We start from the raw sequence: 17,462 nt of genomic DNA on the forward strand, positions 1-17,462 counted from the left end.
TCGGGGTGCGCGATCGATCGATATTGTCGTTCGATGTCCGTGGAGCGAGTGCACGTGGTTGCGCACGCGTCCCACGTGCACCGGCGCCTTCGGTAAGTAATCGCGACGAAACGTTGCGGCTGTTGAATAACGTCGGATCGACGAGATCGTCGAGAGACGCCGCACTGGGATCTAGCCTGGGCAGTGCTCGATCGTCGGTCTCATTAAAACACCATTACCAAAGGCAATTTCCGTGTGCTGCATTTCTTCGGCCTTACACCATAGAGTGTTATCCTAGCGAAACGATCGCTCGCGCAACTTCCCTCTCTCTCTCTCTCTCTCAGCCGACAATTCGAGTGATCCGCGCAGAGCGAACGGGGGAGGGGTGCGCGACGCATAAATCTCAATAAAACGCAGGATAACGATTGCTTACTCACGTGGTACCGGGCTCTCCGAGCAAGAAACTAATGATTCACGACGGACCCGCGGCGAGGCACCTCCTCTTCACTGTACGCGGATGTTAACAACGATTTCCAACGGTCCCGTCGGTGTATCATTAAGGTGTACACCTGTTCGCGATTACACCGCGGTTATGGAATGCGTTCTGACCGATTCCAGTCGATTTTCACGCGCGAACTCCTCTCTTCTCTCTCTCTCTCTCTCTCTCGTGCCTGTCGTGGGCTGATATGATCGATCCCGTTCGAGTGCGGGTCACGTTACGGGAACCGCGCGCGGGGTTCGACGAAAAAACAGACGGCTCGTTGTTCGGTGTCGAACAATTCGCTGGGAACACACACACCGTGCGGAGAGTGGTGGCGGGACACACGTCGTCGTGCGACACACACTGGGATTCACATACACTGAACTGAACGGCGGCGATTACACGGGAACGCGGCCCGAGTAAACAAACTGTATCGCGGCACCGATCGCGCGCATTTTCCGCGAACGCGCGACTCTAACTGAGGAGGGACCGCACGAAAACCGAGTACATATACACTGGCGGTGGTCTTCCACGGTGCATCGACTGAGTGTTCGGGTTATTGGCAATCGCCGGCGACCATAACACACCACGGTCTCTCCCATTAACTTGGCACCGGTCCCCTCGGAAACCGCAAACGTGTCTCTCGTTGAGGCCCCGGATTTCGGGGCCCAGGTAACAGGAGAGTAGACGCACGATCGAGTCACACACGTGTGCGCGCACGAGTTCGAGTCACAACGACGACGACGACCTTCGATCGTGACACGTCCGACGGCGACCACTCACGAGAGGTTTCGGACAGGTCCGAGAAACGTTCCGCCGAACCGCAGGAAATGAAACACAGCCGGAATGCCTGCCGGAGAACGTACGTACGAACGAACGAACGAACGAGCAGGCGAGAGAGCCTGGCTGCCTCATTCGGTGAACAGCCCGCGGCCCCCACGTTGTTTGTCTCGCGAGTGGCCTGTTTACATGTTGACTCTCTGTTTACGCGATTCGTGTCCCCCTCCGGCCCCCCCTATGCCCCCCGACAGCCACGCCGCCTCTGATCCGCCACCCACCACCCGCCGACAACGCCGTCTTCCCGCCACTGTCACACCCCCGCTCGACCGCGCACCTTCTACAAGCCGATCGCTCCTTTTTCCACTGTTTGGCCAGAGGCTCGACGACGAGAACACGCTCGCCTCTCGCTCGCTCGCCTCGTTCGCTCCCTCGCTCACGACACGACTCGACTCCGGCCGAATAAAGCCGCGTTTACACTGACCGGCTACACGGATCTCTCGGTTCTACGCTCCCAGCTGCTCTCTCGGCTTGACCGAGCGCGCTGCGCTCAGCGACACCGCTTCGATTCGACTTTGATCGCGTCACGGCCGAAGCGCTGCACAGGCGGGCTCCTTCACCGTGGTAGGGGTGATTCAGGTCTGACTGTACTCGGAACGGGAGAGACGCGATTTGGGACCGCTGTTAGAATTTGCATTTCATGTGTTCGCAAAGGAAACAGATTTCAAACGATTTTAGATCCCGTATTTGAGAGGCCAAGTACGATTTGAATTTTCCAGGGCCCAGCTGGCTTGAAAGAGAGCTTAGGCTAAATTTTCGAGCGAGTTCTATTTCCCGGAAGAATCCGGCGAATCCTTCGGAGCCAGATCCGCTCTCAAGATGGCTTTCTTTTCAAGATCGTGACTTCTACGACCCCATTTTCCAGCTTATAAATCCATAGCAGTCGATCACTCGATCGAACTGACCACCTTGATTCCGTTCCAGAGGTCGACGTCTGATTAACGATTCATCTTATTAAGTCTAGATCCACAGATATTAACCGGTCGATCGTAAACAGTGCTCGAGGAACGTCGAAGATCGACTATGAAACAGAGCCACAACTTTTCCTATTACTCTCGAGCGTGTGATCCATCATCGATGGCTGATGTCTTTCTTCGGTAAGGAAAGGCCTCCCCGTGCTCTAATGTGCGATCGTGCGCGCAGTTTCGCGAATGTAAAAGTCGAGCAGGTCGCGACGAGTGTCAGAGACACGGTGTATAGCATTATCAATTTAATGACGCGAGTCTATACGTTATTCATCGTCGGTACACATAATACGAGGCGCAGGTATTAATAGATCCCAGGGAATGTAAGAGAGGAGTGTTCGCCGCGATGAACTTTTACGGATATCGTCGGATAATTGAAATTACGCGACGCGACCTAATTAATCCGGCGATCCGCGGTTTAATTGGATCTTCTTTTCTAATACCCCGCTCTCTCCCGGCGGAGCCTCGTACACCTGACATTCTTTTCTTGGATTCCCTAAAAATGTAATCGTCCTCTATTTTTCCCTCTCTCTCTCTTTCTCTCTCGTACGCGTCGAGACTCGAAACGGTCCGACTAAAAAATTCATCAAAACGCTCGCGACAATTTACACTGTCGAATTATTTTATCGATTCGGCTGACTCTTCCTCTCTTTTCCTCCAAAAAAGGAACACCACGGGCTCCGACTCTCAGGCTATCGCGCTGTTCATATTTTACTCATAAAATGGAAAATTTCTGTATGGAATTTTTATTCGGTTCCCGAACAGAGGCTCGATTAAATTTGTACTCCGATCACACACGGCACGACCGGGCTGCTGCGAGTGTTTATGCAAATATAGATTTTCATAGACCAATTTACAGAACCCCGGAACCAAACAGCCGCTCCTCCGCGCGCTGTTAAAAGATCCATCGATCAAATAGTAGCCTCGACAAACTTCATACTATTTTCGAACGTTTCATTTTGCCGATCGGAAAACAAAATTCGCGTTCCAACTTTTTTCCACACGTGGCCCCTCCCAAACAAGAATCTCTTCCCCGTAGCGTTGTCAGATTTTGCTTCGGTTCTTTCATTTTCGAAACGAATAACGGGAGATCTGATACCCCGGTGATTTCTGAATGGATCGCGGCGAAGGTCGCGTTGGAAATGGAGCCTTAACCACCGCCCACTGTCGCTCGCGTTGCTGTGCGTCGCGGGCTGACACGGCGCGCGTTCAACGGGGCCCGACAGCACCGCAAACAACCTTCTCTCTATTCTTTCCTCGCACCGTACTCCCCGCTGCAACTGTAATCTCATTTTCATCAATGAGTATCGACGAGTTTCCCCGCGTTGCGCGTCGGTTTCTTCGCGTTTTACGATCGCTGATAACGCGCTCGCCGTTCCCCGTCTTATCGCCGACTATTACGCGTGCAAACACCGATCGTTGTCCTAATTTCATTCCTCCACGCATTCACCAGCGCCCGAATCGAACCAACCATAAAACCGGACAATCCGTCGTCACCGCGAAACTGGAAGATCGAGACGACGCCCATTCTCCTCCGTATGCATTCCACCATTTTCGGGTTGCATTCACCGACGCTGTTTTTTTAGAGCTTCGGAGAACCGGAACGTGTTTGTTAGTCGATAAAGACGCTTATTATTTCCGCGCGATCGCGAGATGCCGCTTCTTGCTATCATGTTTTTGTCGGGTAAATAGAAACGAGGTGGACTAGATAGAGGCTCGAATATTCATCGGCTCAGAAAACCTGTCAAAATGACGGATTGCCGGTTATGTAATTATAGTTGTGCCGGGAGTTCGGAGATGTGCGTTTTACTCGCGCGATGAAAATTGCGTGCGCAATAAGTTTATCGTTAGGATTTTCAGAGGAAGCTGCGGTTTCATCGGTCAGCCTCGCTGTTGTTCTTTGTGTTGACTGGTCGAGTCCTATATAATTAACAGGATCGAGGAAGGCGTGCCAAATTTTTGTTGTCGCAATGACCGATCGAAAGCTATTTTTAACTGTCCGTGTTGTCTGCGGAAAGTCTGCAGATCAATTGCCAATAAAAAGAATTGTTTAAAATTAGTGTATATATGTATTTTATGTGGTGGTAAGTGTACACTCTTCTTACACAATGTTTCGTGCGTGTACTGTACATTTACTGCCGCAGTTAAAAGTTTTTCCTCGCGTTATACGGGAGTTTATTGTATAGATGAATTACAGATTTTTAACCGACTTGGAAAGGAGGAGGTTACTCAATTATGTATATTCTATGTATGTTCACCGATTACGCCGAGATGGATGGAGCAATCGGAACGAGATCTTTTGCATCTTGTAGAGCAGGGATGAGCACACTTTCTTTAAGTCAGAAGAAACCCTTCTTAGTTTTTACATTTTTTATTCGCCATTTAATATAGACGTGGAAACAGTTCCGGATGAGTTACAAGTGGAATTAATAGATTGACAAAGCGACACGAATTTAAAAAATAAATTTCAAAATTTCACATACATAATTTCTATCAAAATCATTATACATTATATATTATATCAAAGCAAATAATGACACTTTTTGGAAGCACCTATATTTGCGAACAATTATTTTCCGCAATGAAAATAATTAAAAGCGATCACCGATCGAGATTAAATGACGTACGGTTAGAAAGCTGCGTGCGAGTTGCTGTGTCGTCTATATCTGTAAATATAGACCAATTGATGGCAAAGAAGCAATGCCAAATTTCTCACCAAATAATCTTTTGCCACATATGTATATCTTTCGCCGTTTTTTAAAAAGTATTTCTATTAATGAGTGTTTTATTCACATAAATTAAATGGAAATTATTTCATACTTTTTAGTGCGTTTTTTCGAAGTCGGTTTTGCATTCGCGACAAGAACGAGTGGCTCGAAATTAACCCTTTGCACTCGAATGGCGACTGTAAGGCGCCAGTAAAAATGGCCACACCATTATTCAAAGCAGTGTCAATATTATTAAATTCGTCTATTTCCTATAAATTGTGGGAAGCTCAAATGTTACATGAGAAAACTGGTTAAATTTCATGTGCACAATGTAAAAAAGATTACACAGAATAAAAATGTTCTGGGTCGAAAGAAATGATTTTAGGTTTCGAATTAAAATTGCTTCGAGTGCAAAGGGTTAAGATAACGAAAATATTCGAGGAATTGCGACGTGACATTCGAGGAACAAATTGATATTTACGGCTCGAAACTATCCCCGAGCGTCCGAGCCGTTAAGGCAAGGAAATGGGTTAATGCATGGAAAATAGTAAACGTCATTTCTTGTGGAGTGAATGGTCAACGCGTAATTCTCCGAGTGGAAACGTCATCCTCAGCAATATGGCTATTCAAACATGTGGCCCACGATGAGACTACGCAGACTCGGGCTGTTCGCGTTGTTCTCCCCCTCCAGTCCCGCAACTTCTCTCTCTCTCTTTCTCTGTGTTCAGCGCGCACTCTTTCTCTTTCTGTAGTTCGATTAACAGTATGCATCATACATAGCAAGAAACTGCACAACGATCTTATCCGCCCAGTTTATTTATTTATTCCCGTGTCGGTGCATGTTTTGCTTCGCGGAACGATTGCGACACGTGTTTAAAAACCATCGAGCACGATGACGAGGACGTAGAAAGGATGACAAGCCGCGATTCAAATCTACGGGACCGTGTCTTTTTCTTATTCCCCGGCGTACTCGGTCAACGAATTGATAATGCTATGTACGATCTTCGAGATTACCTGCGGGAACCGTGAAGTGGACGGTTTTACATTGTGAATAATACAGTCCACTCGAGAAGTCTGTCCGCGATCCAAAACTCGAACCTAATCCCTCCATCCGGAGCCGAACTGTTCGCCAGCAGTATCATAATTGTCTTTCACAGCTTCGCGATCATTATTTAACTTAATAGTATGTTTTTACACCTCAGATGTAAATCATACAATTATCCGGGAAAGTATGAATCCGCAGATTCGCAATTTAACGTCGACTTAAACATCGAGCAAGAACATTCTGGAATGCATTACACGAAGCAAGAAGGTGACAGAATGTATTAAATTAATTAGCGAAGAAAAATATGCCAGCAGAAAAAGAATGTATCGGTTTCACTCGACGAAGAAATCCTCCGCAAAATAATTTAATTTGTCTCGGCACAACTCCGCGGAACGTCACAGCTGGTAAATATTGACGATGATGCGAATTGTTAAGCACAATAAATTCGCAGAAATAGTTAAACGAAAGATAGCGCGATCACTGAATCAGAGATAAGACGTGTGTACGCGTCAATTGCAAGTAGAATGAGTGAGTAATAGACGGACGCATCGGGTAGGAATGTTAAAATTCATCTTTTTCCAGGAGTGAATTTTCTACCACACGCAGTGAAATCATCCGTCGCGATGAATTGTTTAATCGATGACATTTCGAGTTGCCAAGGGCTAGTGAGAGGAGGTGGTTGGTATAAACAGAGAATCGGTAAGGGATATCACGGTTGTAATGATAATTTCCCTCGGCTGATCGCCGGGTTACGCGTACTCGGGTTAACTAGATTATCATTACCGCACCGCCGCGCCGCGGCTAGATATTTATCTTTCCCCCGTCGGACGAGCCTGAGCAAGTGAAACTACAACGAAGCCGATCGATTTAGCCATTTATCAATTAATCTCATCGACGGTATGGGCCGGTGTGCCCATAACGAATTCCCGTTTTAATCACGTACAGCGAGCTATACTTTCGTAACGACGCGGGCCTGTTCAACGTCTGCTCGGCTAATAGCGAGTTAATTGCATCTGGTGCAGGGGAATCCCCTTTTTCCGTCACTCCCTTGCACTCTCTCTCACTCTTTCTTTCTTCGTCGAGAAAAATGTACACTCGTGTGTGTTCCCTCGTGCAGAAAAAAATGGCAAAAACCACGGGAAAAACGTAGAGAGAGAATTCTTGGTGGAAACGACGATACAAACGATTTCCCCCGATTTAATTGTCCGACAAGCGAGGCGTCGAGAATTTTACTACGCGCGCTAAATCAATCGTCGGTATCTATCCGAGGGAATAATATTTCTTACTTTCATGTATCATAAATTGGTAATTCACGCGTGGAACGCAGCACGTGTTCTCTCGGCCGGGTAGAACGGTCCTCGTGTGAGATACGGCAGGATATAAACGGGCGTTTATTATCCGGGAAGTGGTTACGTCTTATCAATCCGAACACATTTTATTTTTATCGGTGTCACGGGAATTGCACTTCTTGCGTAATACTACTGTGCCGGACAAGAAACAACACAGTGACACTATGTTGCACGCGGTCAGGCCATTTCTTTGGCATCGACCAGGCTGTAGCCGCGAGGCCAGGCCTTGAGAAATCTCTGGATCGTGGAAATCTTAATACCTCCGTGACAGATACAACGCGGTCGGCATGTGGCTAAGTTCTATCAGAGCTATGAACTAGCGGAATGCATGCTGGAGTTCATTTTTTGAACGGTTTCTTGGTTGTACCGTTCGAACTGGCAAGATGGCCACCGTCACGTTTTTACGATACCGAAGAAACGTTGCTCAGCTTTGCGAGAAAGGAACGGAGATGTTGAAAATTGTTTTGCTGCGCTGCTCGTACCGTTAAAGTCCTGTACACGTCATTACATCATTCCATCGCACATCATTAAACTGTTTTCAATTTATCAAGATTATGAGAGGAAGAGAGTACCTCTTAAACGTTTCTTCCAAAGAATAATTTCATTCTATATCAATCTTTTTCTTTTTGTATTAATATAATATAAAATTGATGTAACGCCTCGTACAATACTTAAGCGTTTAGTAATTGATTAGATGCCAACATAAAGATACTCTTCGCCATAAAGATCCACTAGTTGCGGGTGTACGACCATCGCAATTTCCTGAAAATGATACCATCCATTTGAACAGGAACCTGGCCGCGGACTACAGGAGGTAGCGTTTTGTAAAACACGTCGGATTACGGGCCGGTCATTTTATTTTCATGAAGAGCGAGCGCGGGGGTGGCAGACACGCGTCAGTCCGTATAATATCGCGTAACAACCCCTGGACCCGGGGGTACAAGCAACGGAGCACTCGTCCGAGGGGGGTAAATCGTCGCGTAAACGCCCCGGTATATGGACCGTCGGGATTTCGTTTCGGAATTGGCGCGAGCGTGTGAGACTCCGTAGATAAGGTAATCCCAGGGCCTCCGAAACTCTCTCAGATTCCCGAAAACCAAACCCCTCGCCTCCGACGGCCACAGAAGCTGTGTACCTGCGGAGAATAGGGGTGGCGAGGTCTCGGTCAGTATAATGCGAAACTTGCCGAATACGAAGTGGCTCTCTCGGCCCGTACTGCGCGGTGGTAGATTCCGGAAAACAATAAACAGAGAGCTGGCAGAACTTAGAGGATCGCATGGTCGATCGAGCATCATAAATGGCCGTGCCACGCGAGAATCGATTACCCCTCGAGTCGGTCGGGGCTGGAAAATGGTCGAAAGTATTGGAGCTTCAAGAAGCCGGACCACCCTCTATTAAGAACTTTCGTCCCCTATTTTTTTCGATTCTTCGTCAGCCTCGTTAGGCCGCTGTTCGTATCGTGCTAATTTTTTGCGTAAGTAAAACACAATAAACGTTGACGTGCTTTTCCATCGTCTAGGAAGATGATTAAGGGCGAAGAAGTTTTAATCATTTGGACTGTGAAATAAATTATCGGCTAAAGGGTTAGAACTCGGCGAAGATTGAAGCGGCGGGTGGGAGGAGGGCAGAATGCGCAGGTTATTTTTGACGTGGAGGATTTTTGGGGTGAACGGCGGAAGGGTTGGTTGTTGGATCGCGTTCTGACGGATTGATCGACGGCGGGGGCGCTAGTCAGATATCCAGAAGACTCCGACAACTTTTCCCATTATCGTCAATATGCAGGCCGAGGCTTTGGTATCGCGTTCGAGGGCGTTACGGCGTCGATTCTATGGTAAAAGGAAACCGGTTAAATCGCGTCGACGACCTTTATTGCCGTCTTAAAGCAGTTAAGTTAATCGGCATCAGCATAAGAAAACGGAAGGGGCTGCGAACTTGACGCGGCAGGAATCGAATCGCCTTTCCTTGCATTTAGAGTTCGAGACAAAAACATTAACATAAATCACGGGGGGAAGAGAGAGAAAGAGAGCTGGAGGGCGCGCGAGACACGGGGAAAGATCTACCGCGGGATCGAATGTTTATTTCGATTCCCTACCCGAGAGCGTTCCCTTACGGCGCACTTTACAGCTCCATCGAGCCTCGTCCTGCTTCCTTACCTCCCGCAATTAGTGCCTGCGAAAACTTACGAACCATTTGTTTCCTCGTTACAAAGAGAAAGTCGGGATTCGAGTGGCGAATTCTTCGCCGATACTCGGAGCCACGGTTCGTGCTGTTCCTTCGTCCGTTGAACAATCTTCTGTAAATGCAGAACTGATTTTCTCCGGAATCATTTCAAATATTTTTGTCTTAACACACTAGTTGGGTCCAGTACGTAATAACAACTCCACGCCGCCTGTATCACCAGATCACGTGGGGAAGAAGGGGGTAAAATGACAAAATAATATGACAAATACATCATTTTGAAGAAAATTAATTTTTGTTAAATAGTGTGGCCTCAAGGACCTTTTTCAAAAGTACCCGCGGCAGTCACCGTGTTAACATGAAATTACTAACGGATATGGTAGGCGAACACTGCACCTGTTTAGATATGCACGAATTAATTATAAACGATCACAAGGAACCTCCGCCCAAGGAAAATCGAGTGAATATTAATAAAGAAACGGCACCGAGAAGGAAACGCTTTACGAATGTGGGAAACTGATAAGGGGTGGTTTCCGTGCCGGCTGAGACGCGTGTGAAAACACGCAAAAGTTGAGGGTGAAGGTGCCACTTAACTTCCCACCCCCTCCGAAGGCCCCACCCCCTCGAGTTTCGAGAGAACGCACCTTGCGTTGCACGAGTGTGCCAACCCCTCGACCTCAACTCTTTCACTTTTAGCGGGGATTCGATGAATTGCCGGCTGCCGCTGGCAATAAATAATGCATTTTGTGTTTGCCCCCGGTAAAAGGGTCCACCCTTAAACCAGCCCGCCCCCCGCCCAACCCCCCCGAACTAACCCTAAATTTTCGGGCGATTCCGAAGGCGATCGAGGCGCACGATTTAGTGAAACGGTCGACTCGAATCGATACAGCCCCTTCGAAAACTGGTGTCCGGCGACGAGTGTCGCTCGACACCACCCCTTGGAGAATCGATCGACGAGTATGAACGACCTTGAACCCTATCCGAACTGTTTCTGGTATTATATTTAGGTTCGTTAACCCGTTCGGTTCACTGCGGGATCTTCAAAAGAAGAATTAACCCACCCCTAATTTTGCATGCACTACCTCATACTTTGTTTCCAACTAAATCGCAGCCAGGAACAGCGCGTAATGATCGATTTATTGTTCTTTCTTTTACTCTGGCAGCGTCTCGGAGAGAAAGGAAGCGGTCGGTTCCACGGCATGCTGATCGATCGCTTATTACTATGATAAAGGCTTCTTAGCGGTCGAGGACAACGAAATAATATAGCAAAGAATAAAGGACCGGCTTCAAACGCAGATCGTATTGAAATAAATTAGCCGACAATGAGCGCGGGGGTGTGGCGGATCGGCCTGCAACAGAAAACGAGAAAACGAATGAGGCGGAAGGGAATATCGGGATAATGGCAGCGAGCGCAACATTACAAGGTACCCTATGCATTGTCTGTAATTTACCGAGCAGATCAACGCTGCCAATTACGGGCAACTATTATAACAGACATCTCGCGAGGAGAGCCCGGATACTTTAAGACGATTCGAGTCGTTAGATCGCATCGGCGATTCTCATTGTCCACGCGATTTCGCGCGTGAGACGAACGGCTGCAGAGAAACAACCTAACCATTCTCTCCCACTGCTAACGTCCCTTCTCTGCCCCTCGGAAGAAAGGGGTGAAAGGGGAAAATCGGCGACTTATCGCGGCAATAATTAATAAACGCCGCCGCGCGCGCAAACTTCCGAGACTTCTTTTACTCGCCGAAAACACAAATTGCTTGTTCGATCAATTATTCAGCCACAATTTCCGCCACTTCTGCACTCTGCGATGGCAGGGCTTGAGTCCGCTCCGAAAATAACTGTTCCAAACTGTTGTGTAGAGGTTTCAATTATTTCTACTTGTGGGATATTGACTGGAAATGGTTCGCGCAGATCGAGATAGAATTTTTAATGGATAATATCTGCAACAGAAGACTTCGAACGATCCTCGGTGCAACGTCGATCGCAAATCTGATCACCGTCAATTTGCGGCTTCTGGTATCGACTCGTAAGAATCCGTGCGAGACGATACAATGCGAAATACCGAGCGAAGAACAGCAGCAAACGTCTCGGTGTTAAATATTAACCCGAGGGGACGAGACGGTAGACGCGTCTCGGAAATCGTGCCAGACAATGCCACGATTTCATTTAGTTTATGATATTTAAATGAAGTCCCCGTCTGCCTGTGCAGAACGCGACGGAACAACCCGACGCGATCCGTGTGTAAACGAGCGAATCACTCCTTTCCGTAAAACATTTAGCGGCTCCTTCGATTGGTGCACACGCTCGCAAGAAGCTAATCGAAGGAATTAACATCGCATATACACCGTGCGTGCATAAAACATCCCGTAATTAATTCACGGATTTACTTTTATATCCACCCGTCGGTTGGTTCGTCGAACAGGTGGATTAAATAAATGATTCAGCGCGCTGTGGTCGTGACATCGCCGTTCGATAGGTTTCCTGGCCGGTTTTAGAGGCCCTTATTCATTTATTGCAACCATTTCCTTTGACCCAGAGTTACGGAATTAATTTCTCGATCTCTAGCGATAAAATTAACAACGATAGAAAGACTAATGACTCCGGTAACTGCGAAAATGTATGTTGAAAAATTGAGAAATCAAGCTGTGGATGATCGTAAGTCAATTGACAATTTTAAACAATTGGAAAAAATGCTACGGGGTTGAAGGCCTCGAGCCAGTAAAAATGGGACTGTCTCATGGTATTTACGCTTCCAGCCCCGCAAAGCTTATTAATCCTCGATCTATTCCGCTTTGGGATCATTCCGGGAGGATTAATTTTATGGCTGCGCAAGCCGGTCGTCGCCTCAACGTGACCGGCGCTTGGTTTAATATGCGATTCTAACCGAGAGCGAAATCATTTCTATTTCTCCTTATTTTTCTTTCGATTGCGACCGACTTCGTGGTCATCGCGTCATCAGAAAATTTCATGGGGCTCAGAAGATACATTTTTTATGGGGTCGTTCGCGAACGGGAGCGCGACTCGCTCGAGGGTTGGAATATGATTAGTATATCGTGGCGGAGGCATCGGCTCGGATACTTAAATTAAGTTTATTGGCCAATTCTCACGGCGTTACGTTCTCCCCGCCGAAACCCTCGTAAAAGATAAAGTCGGGCAGAGTTGTATCGAAACCGCGCCGGGCTGAACGTCTTCGGGACTCGTTCCATTAAAGCGTGCAAGCTAATGAAAGCAATTATGACGTTCGGAAAAGAGTCGCCGGGGCAGCGACAGTAAACAGTGGCAATAAGCGGCTCCCGCGGGAGTTTTTACGAGTCCCGAACTTCTTCCCCTGCGGGTCCATTCGACGATCCTGGCAACAATTAAAAATCCGCGAGCAGTTCCTCCCTTCAACCCTTTGCGGCCTGAGTTACGTTATTTGACCCGTTTCAAGTCTCGATCGTTTGTACAGGACGCGCACTGGTCCACGCGCTCGATCTAGCTGTTCATTAATATTTTAGCACTATTTGGAAGTTTAAAGGTATAGTAATTCAGGGAGTTGGATTCGTTTTTATCAGCTACAATATTACGAAGTCAATAATACATATTGGCTTTTAAAAATTCGTGGTGACTTTTAACCCTTTACATTATTCAAAACAGTTTTAACATTATTAAATTTGTCTGTATTCTATAAATTGTATAAAAACTCAACCGTTATATAATAAAACATGTTCAATTTGATGCGAACAATGTAAAAAAGATTACATGGAACAAAATTGATCTGGGTTGGAACAAATATCATGATATTGGAATTCAAATTTCTTTTTTAATTTTTCGGATTGAAATTTGTAGACTGCTGAATGTTGATTAAGTTTTGTTTAAAACATTTTTTTCTCTGATTGTCGGAAGTGTCTGATAATAGAATCTGATAAGAAAAGAGGTAATTTTTTCGGTGGCAAATAGGATTCATAAAATGTTGATTTTTAAATGCTTGTTCTAGTCACAATTTTTAATCAATCTCATTAATTTCATCGTTTTCGAATGTCACGAACATTTAGGAACCAATATATACATTCAATAAACATCGATTTGGGCAAGTTGCTTTTTTACCAAATGAACAGCTAGATCGAGCGCGTGGACCAGTGTGGGACGTCCCAAAAATTTTAATTTAACGCGCGAGTTGGTAACGCTCGCATTATTTTCGTACCTACCGCTTGTCTCTGTAGAATGTTTTTAAACATTCACAGACTATAGAAATTCCGAATGCCATAGAAAATGCAACAGTATCCATCAGCTAAATAAAGTGTCCCCAACACGAGGCTAATAGCGAGATAAAATTGTTTTCGCCATTCCGCATTGATTAGGCTATGAAAATATTCATCCTCTCCATGATTTACACTGTATTTCCGTTGCCAGGGGAAATAGAGATGGAAGTGTTCAATGTTATAGTCTTTAATTCATGTCAGCTATACTTCCGAATGTCTCTTATATATTCAAATTAATTTATACCGAGCAAGACCCGCTTAATAAAGCGTTCTATTCCTGTTTTATTTTCTGAATGTTTAATCCAAAGTCGTCCATAATAGCGAACCCAATAAAAATATTTAAGAACAGGCTATGAATTTCGATTTCCGGTGTAAAGAACGCGTTCCACCGTTCGTCTCCCGTTCGAACAACGAATTCTACGCTGCCGTGGGTGATTATTTCCAATGAGTGATCGCGCTTTCCTAATTAGCCGACGGAAAAACGGCCGCGCCACTTCTTAATCCCGCATCGATCGGCGAAACTTATCCAAGGCGAATTTCCAACCTGTTCAGAAATCTGGGAAATCGTGAAAAATGCTTTAAATTCGTTGCGATTTGATTGATCGTGTTAATAAGAAAGTTCCCGGCCATTCTACCGCGTCGCGCTCTTATCTCAGGACGAGGGCGGGGAGAGGAGAAACCGCGTGGAAAAAGGTCCCTATCGATCTGCTCGATACACACCATTGATTAGCGTGATTGATGAGCGACTGCGCCGCGAAAACGTACACCGCGCTTCAAATTTGAAAAATTGGAAAAATAGCCGGGTAAGGAGTCAAAAATGCCCTTGAACCGAATTATAGGACACCAAGAAAAAACATACTGTGCAAAGTTTCAACCCTGTATCTCGATCCGGAGGGTAGTTATGGGGTAAAACAGAAAAATCAGTTTTTGGCCTACTTTCCCTAGTTGATGATGTTTAGAAATTCTGAAAAAAATCTGACGCATGTCAAGAACCAAAATACAGACTTTGCAAGTGGTTTCAGATTTTTAAAGTGAAAATCCTGCTTGTAAAAAATCAGAAAAGTCGAAAGAGAAAGAGAAAGAACAACTTGTTCGGAACCCTCTGCTCTTCACGGTACATGTCCGATCAATTAAACACGCACGATTGCTAATAGGAGGTGCACGTTTGGCCTAACCGTTCGATAAAATATGCGACGAATAAAGGAATAGAATCTCTCCTTTACGAGTATCGATAGAAGGTTTCGAAGATCCTAGTAAAATTATAGATCCCACTTAAAGGCCTGTGGGTCGGCGGTATCAGAATTCCGACTTTCACTGCGGCTTTCATTGGGCAAAGTATTTTCTAACTGATAAAAGGAGGAAATTCAGTGTTAATGCCATGCCGGGCAACAATGTGACTTTCACCGAGATAATACAAGCCTCGGAGAAATCCGGCGTAGATCGAAACGGGTCAAAGAACTCGAGAGATCCCCGGTCGTTCTTGACGCATCCTAGGCGTGCTCGCCGATAAAACAGTTCGCGAGTCATTCTATCCTCGACTCAATCGACCATGCCACATCCTAATTGCATCTAGAATTCCACGGTCGAGCAGGGAACCGAGTCGATCATCGATTTCCCTCGATTTCTCTCCCACTCCCTCTTTCTCGCTAGCGTTAATTGCTAATCAGGTAAATAACGGAACGTCGGCGATCAAGCTGTAGCGGGTAAGAAGCTTCGTGGAAGATATTGTGTACGGCAATTCGCTCTTCACTTAATATTATTTTCACCGGAGGAATTCTTGTATCGCGTTTGAGCCGGGCGTCGAACGAGAGAAAAGAAATCGATAGGCGTGCAGATTAAAATAGCAGAAGGGCAAAAGAGAGGAGAAGAAAGCCGCAAAAGTAGACAAGTGGGAAGAAACAGCATCGTTTTATCGTCCCGATGGTTCTCAACTAATTGTCTTGGCGTCGTCGTCGTAGTAGTCGCGGTTCGAAACTGTTTTTAATCAGCGCGGCGGGAATGGAAGTCGAGATTAACCCGAATAGTAGGTCGTTATAATCTCTCGCCTTGGCGGCCTCCATACAGAAAAATTCTGAAAAGAAACAAGCGTAACGACCGGGCTGGAGCGACGCGCTGTCTGTCATCTCTTCTCGCATAAGAAGTAGAAAATAATCAGTGGTGCTCTCGAGTGTCCTCTAGCGACGTGTCGTCTTCTCCACACCCGTCCTGCCTAAAACACGCATCTCCCCTAATTTCTGCCAGGGCTTCGGGAAAAGGAGAAAAAAAATAATTCCCGGGACACGACTGAATGGATATATATCCGCTAGCACCCGATGCCAATGATTCCGTGGGTCCGGGACCAATCACCGGCGAGAAACGCTCTTCCCGCGACACGGTCCGGTAGCGTTTAACTTTGCCGCGGGTCGTTTTAACCCGCGGAACCGGCTGATGAGGGTACCGGGTTCGTAGGAGGATCGGGGGAAGAGATACAGAGAAAGAGAGAGAGAGAGAGAGAGAGAGAGAGAGGGAGAGAGGTGGCTCGACTCTCAGCGTCAATTCACCGTGGCACAGGCACAATCATCGAGGGCAAAGTCATCGGGGAAAAATAATTACAATCGGTCGCTTACTAGGCGACCGAGCCGGCTGGCTCACACTCCACCAATATTCCCTGCGTCTCTCCCTACCCAACCTGCACACATATAATCTACGCACACACACACACACGCCGTCCACACTAGCGTGCGGAACACATCGGAACATCCCCGTGTCCCGGGACCACTTCACATATTCGCGGTTCGACGATCCTGTACAAAATCCTAGCGGTCGTTATACTTGCTTGTGCTCTCTCGCTGTCTCCTCGCCCTCTGTCTTCTTTATTATTACATTTTTTTTCATAACGACGCGACCAGTCAAAGCTGTCTGCGAGCGACACGATCGGCGAACAACAATACTAACGACTGACACACGCGGGATCCTTTACGAGCCACGTAGAGTCGATTCGAGAATCGAACGCGTGCTCCGATTACTCAAGGTATATACATGTGTATGCCCTCCTCTAATTCGATTCCTGTATAATGACGACACTAATGACGAGCAGACGCTATTGTCTCGATCTGCGGCGAGGAAAAATCGTCGATCTTTCGATACCGCGTATGAAACACCGTCGTCGTCTGGAGGGGCGATTAGGCTGTTCGGATGGTAGACTGCGCGGGGAGATAGGTGCCCGGTACTTAGGGGATTGGCAACCGGTGCGGTGGGCTTGTAGATGACGCAGAGTTTGGAAGAGAGCTGTTCGAGAACTAAGGTTTAAGGTGCTCCGAGGAAGATCACTTCCAATGTTCTCTCGAACTCGGAGCCACTAAGCAGGCTGATTTATAAATAGACCGAGGAACACAGACGGAACGACCAACACCAAAAAACGGGCATCGGGATGATCGGCCAAGGAATGTTCACCCCGAGGACCATGATTGGAAGAGATTCGAATGCGAAGACATTCGCAGGAGAGCCGCGCGAGGATTTGGCGGTGATTTGCAAAGCACCTGGCTTGACACTTGGGAGGTTAACATTTTTAATAAAAGATCATTTAATCAAGTAATTTGCATTGTTCCGAAGCACAAAGCTGCGCGTGTAAATTACGTCTCGTAAAAATAGGATTTTTGAGGGCGACTGCGGCCTAGATAGTCCAGTCATT

The 17,462-nt window shown here is 46.7% G+C and overlaps 1 protein-coding gene across 5 annotated transcripts in view; it reads right to left on the reverse strand.

Annotated features, from left to right (window-relative positions):
• Positions 1–17,462, reverse strand: part of Foxp (forkhead box transcription factor P) — a 245,951-nt gene that overhangs the window by 209,622 nt on the left and 18,867 nt on the right. The window contains exon 1 of one of the 5 annotated variants that reach the window (XM_076429010.1): positions 417–1,477. The exons of 3 other annotated variants lie outside the window; for them this stretch is intronic. The gene's annotated coding sequence lies outside the window, so the exon portion shown is untranslated. Of the gene's footprint in view, positions 1–412; positions 1,478–17,462 lie in introns of those variants that run through there. One more of the 5 variants, XM_076429011.1, reaches the window with a different exon arrangement.

This window comes from Lasioglossum baleicum, chromosome 8 (genome assembly GCF_051020765.1).
Source record: "Lasioglossum baleicum chromosome 8, iyLasBale1, whole genome shotgun sequence".
NCBI classification, from domain to species: Eukaryota; Metazoa; Arthropoda; class Insecta; order Hymenoptera; family Halictidae; genus Lasioglossum; species Lasioglossum baleicum.